Here is a 6,087-nt window from a genome sequence, read left to right on the forward strand (position 1 = left end):
GAGCGATGTGTATGTACAAGCCAGAAGAAGGGCCCCCACGGCCACAGATGGGAGAGCCGTCGGCATGAGACCCGCACCTGTGAGCAGAGTCCGTCTCATCTCCTCTGTTAGAAGGCTGTATCCCAGCCCTGGGGAGATGAACAGCAGGAAGAGGGGGGAGAGAACCACTTAAAATGAGGTATGGGAGCTAATAAGACGAAGGCATCCCTTCTCTTTCCTTCCATGAACTAGCATAGCAGCTGGGAATCCCAAAGGTCACTGGCCTGTATGCACAGTAGGGTCGCACGGACGCCCAGGTCACATGACTCACCCCCACCCCCGTCACACACACACCCTCCACCTTAAGTAGACCTTCACTCCCTTCGGGGTGGCCCCAGTCATTTCCCAGAAGCTCCACAGGGACCCCCTCACACGTGCCCTTGGCTGTATGCCAGCTGTCTGCTACATTGCCTCCTTTGACACACATCGGCTGAGCACCTTCAAGCACCCAAGCCCTGTGGTAGACACCAGCGATTCAGGCATCAGTGAGATACATCGTTATCCTGGAGAGCTGGCAGCTTGTTGCAGAGGACACACAATGATCCCGAACACATAAATTACAAATTGCGGAGAAGCTGTGTTAGAGAAGAAACCCAGCGGACCAGCAGGTGATAGGGTGTTCCTTGAAAATACCCCCAAACAGCCAGGCGTGTTCCCACTTCAGGGCACAGCTGCTGTGCTTTCTGCCAGGAACAAGTTTTCCCCTACAATCCCCATGACTCACTCCCTCGCTTCCTTCAGGTCTTTGTTCAAATGTCACCTTCTCAAATGCTGCCTTCCCCGATGCCCACCCCCGTCCTCTGCTCTCCCCAGTTCCTGGCCTCACTCTGTTTTCTCCACTAACACTTTAACACTTTGTTCCACAAGATCCGGGGGTTTTGTCTGTTTGGCCTCTGTCACCAGTGTCTCCAAATATATGCGATCGGCCTTCAGTGAATGTGTGTTGAGTGAATGAATGAGTGAAAAGCTAGCACAAGAACCGGGCAGTCGGGGAGGGCCCCTTGTGCCCTGCTGACCAGGAAGCTGATGAAGCACGAGAGAAGGTGATTTATGTTTTATCACTAGTCCTCTGGCTATTTGAGGCAGAATGGCTTGGAAAGAACTGAGTGTGGAAGAGGGGAGGGGGACAAGGTAGAAGGCCACTGCAGTGGCCGAGGCAGGGAGATCAGGGGGACGGGGCGCTGGAGGAGAGGGGGCGGTGGGGAGCCGCTTGGGAGGTGGAGCAGAGAAGACTTGGACTTGCACACCTGGGCTCTGGAGCCATGGTCTCCGCGGCTTGAGTTGGGGCAGATGGGAGGACGAAGGAGTAGGGGGCAAGTCAAGCGTCCCCCTCTCCAACTCTGCCCCATCGTGGACCTCTGGAGCCCTGAAGCAGCTTGCAGAGAGTCTCAGCGTGGCTGCAAGGGTGTGCCACCTGGGAAGCCCCGCCCAGTTGGGCCTTGACCCCTGCCGAGTCCTTGGGGAGCCTGGGGCTTGCCGGTTACACGAAGAGCAAGGGGTGTGCCCACCCCCGCCTCTGGGAAACTTGTGCTCAAGCCCTGCTGGGGTGCGTCGGGATGGGAGGGGAACAGACCTGCCCTTTCCCACCCCCTCTCTCCTCTGCAGCACCCACTGCTCCAACCTGACCTACCTGGCTCAGCTGACTAAAGTGTCCACAGGGGTGAGATGCAAGTAATTAACTAGCAGAAGCTCTGAAGCTCCCCAGATAATGATTGGCCCCGCAGACACCCGCGTCAAACCCTATCCATAGAGTTGGAAGGAGGAGGAGGATCAGGCTCCCCAGAATCCTGAACCCAGCAGGTGACAGACACCCAAAGTCCAGTCCAGCACCCTTCTCCAAGGGCTCTGTCCCCACTTCCAAGGCTACCAAGAGTGGCCCCTGACGAGCCCATGGGCCACCAAACCATGTCTGGTCTCTTCGAGGTTTGCACCTTCTCAGTGTCCCCCACTTGCCCTCCTGTCCCCACCTTCCCATTCCCCAGACATACTCTGAACCCATTCCCACTCTGCCTCCTCCATGAAGTCACCCCTGGCTGCCTTGCCTTCTTTGTGTTTCTTTTCTGGGTTCTTTATCATCTGCATCCTTATTTCGGCATTTGGGGCTGTTGTGTGTCATCCGCTGGCTTTTTAATTCCTATAGGCTAAAGGGTACGTTTTACATGCCCACAGAGTGGTGGTGGTGAGAGCAGACCGAAGGTGCATTCCGGTCCCACCCGCTACTGTGTGACCTTGGGCAAGGAACTTCTCTGTGCCTCGTTGATAAAGAGGCTACTCATGCCCACTTGAGAGGTTCCTGGAAGAATTAAATGGAACGCTCTTTGCAAAGAACCCAGCCTGGTGTCTTGTGCTCAGTAGAGACTCCACACATGCCAGCTATTATTCCAGTATGACAAATCTCCATATCTGACATTGCACCAGGCATTCAGTAGGAGCCCAGTAAGTGCTCAGTGGCTACATGTGCTCAATCTCTGTCTTTAGTTGCTTCACATGGGTTATACATCAGAACATTTGTTTCCATTTCTCTACAGACTCAGATCACCACTGCAGGACTGCAAAAGCACAAGGCTGATCTCTCATTTCCTCAGAGCCTGAGCCAGCAAAGAGACAACAGGTCAAGTTCACAGAGAAGTGTAGAAATTGACCTTGGACCCCTCTCAAGGGGCGGAGAGAAACTTTCTCACAAAAATGTTTGCTATTCCTCCCATCCTTTTCCTCACAGACATCCCCAAAGCAAGAGCAGTCTCTGGGGAACCCTCTCCTTCAAAGACAGATCCCATGTGACCTGTTGCAGTGACTGAGGCTCTATCGAAGACTGGTGTGGTCACCATGACCCCTCCCTTATTGACCTTCAGGCCTCCAGGTCCTGGACCCAACCATTTTACATACATATGTCTCCTGTCATCGTCACAAAAACCTCATTCTACAGGTGAGGAGACTGAGGATTGGCAAGGTTAAGAAACTTGCTCAAGGTCACACAGCTGGTGAGTAGCAGAACCAAGATGTCCACTCAGTTTGACCTCTACCAGTCCATGCTCCTGCCTCTGGGCCACTCCCTTTTGAAGTGAGGCAGTCACTGGCTTAGAATCTGGGCCAAGTGATAGACCCTCCTGCTGGAACCTCAGTCTCATCCCTTCCTAGACAGAGGGAGGAACGGCCACCCTCCCACTGCCCAGGTGAGGGCTTTTGGATGGGGGCAGGAAGAGAGTAAAGGGTAAAAAAAAAAAAAAAAAAAAAAAAAAAAAAAACTCATTTATGGCTAACCAGATTTCTGTCTTGCAGCAATTTATATCCATTTCCCCTAATTTAGGCAACTCTGAATATGAGAAAAGCGTTCAGCCGTTTGAAGAATGCTATTCAACTCATGACAAAGAACAATTCTTTTGAATCTGTGAGAATTTTCTGGAAGTCACATGTCATTTTCACTTTCACCTATTAAAATTGAAGCTTACATTCAGCTTTTTAAAAAAAACTCCTCAGTTTGCAGAGGCAGCCAGCAGCCAGTGGCGCAGGCTGGGTCTCGGGCCCTTGCCAGAGGTCATCACTCTCTGGAAGCACCGACCAGCTCAGCAGACCACAGCCTTGGGCTCAGACATGAACTGACCTTGAAAGAAAAAAGACCTGCACAAAGATCATAATGAACCAACAGAAAATATTCAACATCCGTCATTATCTCCACTTACGTGGAGCTTGGGAGCGGGATGTGGCACATTCCAAGAGCTGCTTTAGGGAAAACCAAGCCACGAGGAGATGGCGTTCCTGGGCTGGACGGGAGCCTGAGGCCTGGATGGGGCCTGCTTTCCGCACATCTGCTTCCCTCATAAGGGATCCCTGACTCCCAGGCTCTGCCAGGCGGAAAGCAAACCAGCCCTGGGCTAGGGGCCAGAGCAAGGACTTACCTGGAAGAGACATCTGCTAAGCAATTTGACCAAATGCAAACGCTGCTAGTTTAATGATCATAATTTCCTACAGCAGATTCCCCCAGCACCTCCGCTATCGTGTTAGTGGAATCATTTTTCAATTTACTAGGTACAGAGGAGACCCAGTGCACAGGGCCAGGCCAAGGGTGTGTGTGCATGTGCGTGTGTGTGTGCATGCGTGCGTGTGTGTGTGTGTGTGTGAAAAATGCCTGCATTTTTCAGGAGTGAGGATATTTGCATAACACAGATATCTTTGCAGATACCAGACAAACAGGAAGTTTCAGAACTGATGCCATTTCCTTTCACTGTGAATCAGCAGCCTCTCTCTTCTCACACAGAAACGGTGAAAATCACAGGGTCCAGCCCTGGAACATGAAGTGCAAGAGAAGAGCACGAAAACATCAGAAGTCACCTTCTCTGGTGGAGTGCTTCTCTGGGCGCCCACCTGCACTCCTCAGGCCATCCCCTTCCAGCTACCCAGCTTCCTGAAGCACTTCAAGATATGTTTGGATGCCCACCCTAAACACATTAGCAAAACAGTCTTCATCCACACAACCTATGTTATACCAGTGCTTGGGATGGGGCCCAACCGGCTCTAGGGGGACCTCCCTCGTCCTTGTTCCCGGCCCCAGGACTGTATCCCAGAGGAGCTCTGTGAAGTAACACGCCCTGGATGTGGCACCAGAAAACCTGGGCTCAGATCCCTGCTCCAACCAGAGAGGCCCTGGGCAAGCCACTTTCCCCTACGAGCCTCAGTTTCCCTATCAGTTACATGGGACTGATAGTGGCTCCCTGCACGTTTGGGGCTAATAATAATACAAGCGCAAGGCAAGAAATATAAGGCGGCAAATAAAAGCACAGGATTTGGAGTCGGATATCTGAGTTCAAAACCCAGCTCCAGTGTGTACTTGGCCGTGATGCTTGGGGCAAATTGCCTAACTTTGCCAAATGTTAATTTGCCCAGTTATAAAATGGAGGTAACGACAGTCTGTTGAGAGGATTCAGAGATATGACCACCTTGCACGGAGCAGAGTCTGGCTCACAGGAAATTCTCAACAACACGAACCAGTTTTCCTGCCGCCCCGGCCCCCCCTCCCCCACCCGCCCCCGGCAGCACTCCTCCTTCCTCCAGCGCCTCCAGGTGCTGTAAGATCCTGGAGGTGGAGACCACTGCCTGCCTCGCTGGTGAGGGTCCAGCACCTGGCTTAGCCCGTAATAAATCAGCTGAATGAATGAATGGATGCTCCTGGTGCGTAGCAGGTGCTGGGGAAATCTATCTGTATAAAATAAATTTATACGAAAGCCACAGACCAACTCCCGCCCTCTCCGTTTTTGAAATTCCTAAAAGGGGGGCAGTAGAGAACAGTGATGACAAACATCCGGGGCTTAGACAGCAGTCAGGTCTGGCGTGTCCTTTAATTTTCCACTCTGAACCTAATAAGCAGGTAGAGGAATGTGTCAGGTACGTCCCAGCTTCACGACCCGGGAAGATGATTCTAAAACTTGACTTTCTTTTCAAGATTACAGGCCTTGCGTCTGGTATCCCTCTTGCCCCATTTCTCTTGGTTTCCTCCTTAGGTCTAATGGCCTTTTCTTGTCGAAGAGCTGGTGCCTCTGAAGTCCAGCCAGCTCCCCGTCCCCAGCCTCTTGGAGGACAGCGAGCCACACCCCACTGACTTACCAGCCTGCAGGGGTGCAGGCGTGCGACAGGCTGGTGTCTGCAGGAGGACAGCACGCTCACGCCAACATTTGCTCTGGGGCACGGCCGTTCAGCTCTCGCCTCGTGCCCTCTGTGCCAGGATAGTGCTCACTGGCCACTCCTCCGAGAGCGAGTCCAGGATGCCACGGACGCACAGCCTGAGTGCCCAGGTCTGGAGTCAGACAACCTGGCTTTGCACGCAGACTCTGCATGGACAAGCCGTCTGATCTGCTACCTCTCTCAACCTCAGTTTCCTAATCTGTACAACGGAGACCAGTGCTAGAGCACTGGGTGATGCAACATTTAATAGCTAGCTTTGGCGCCAACCTATGAAGTGAACCCCAGCCAGTACCAGGTTATACCTGCTAAATATTAGCTCTGCTCATTTCTACTGCAGAGGTGGGTATGGCTCCAGGCACACTGTAAACACTC

The 6,087-nt window shown here is 52.6% G+C and overlaps 1 long non-coding RNA gene across 1 annotated transcript; it reads left to right on the forward strand.

Annotated features, from left to right (window-relative positions):
- Window positions 1-1,845: 1,845 nt before the first annotated feature.
- Window positions 1,846-5,325, forward strand: LOC124518986 (uncharacterized). The gene is made up of 2 exons (XR_006963961.1): window positions 1,846-2,475; window positions 2,568-5,325. It is a non-coding gene; the product is annotated as an uncharacterized LOC124518986 (long non-coding RNA).
- The last annotated feature ends 762 nt before the right edge of the window (window positions 5,326-6,087 follow it).

This window comes from Lynx rufus, unplaced genomic scaffold (genome assembly GCF_022079265.1).
Source record: "Lynx rufus isolate CCGP_SWC_20201006 ecotype Redwood Valley unplaced genomic scaffold, mLynRuf1.p SCAF_26, whole genome shotgun sequence".
In the NCBI taxonomy this organism is placed as follows: Eukaryota; Metazoa; Chordata; class Mammalia; order Carnivora; family Felidae; genus Lynx; species Lynx rufus.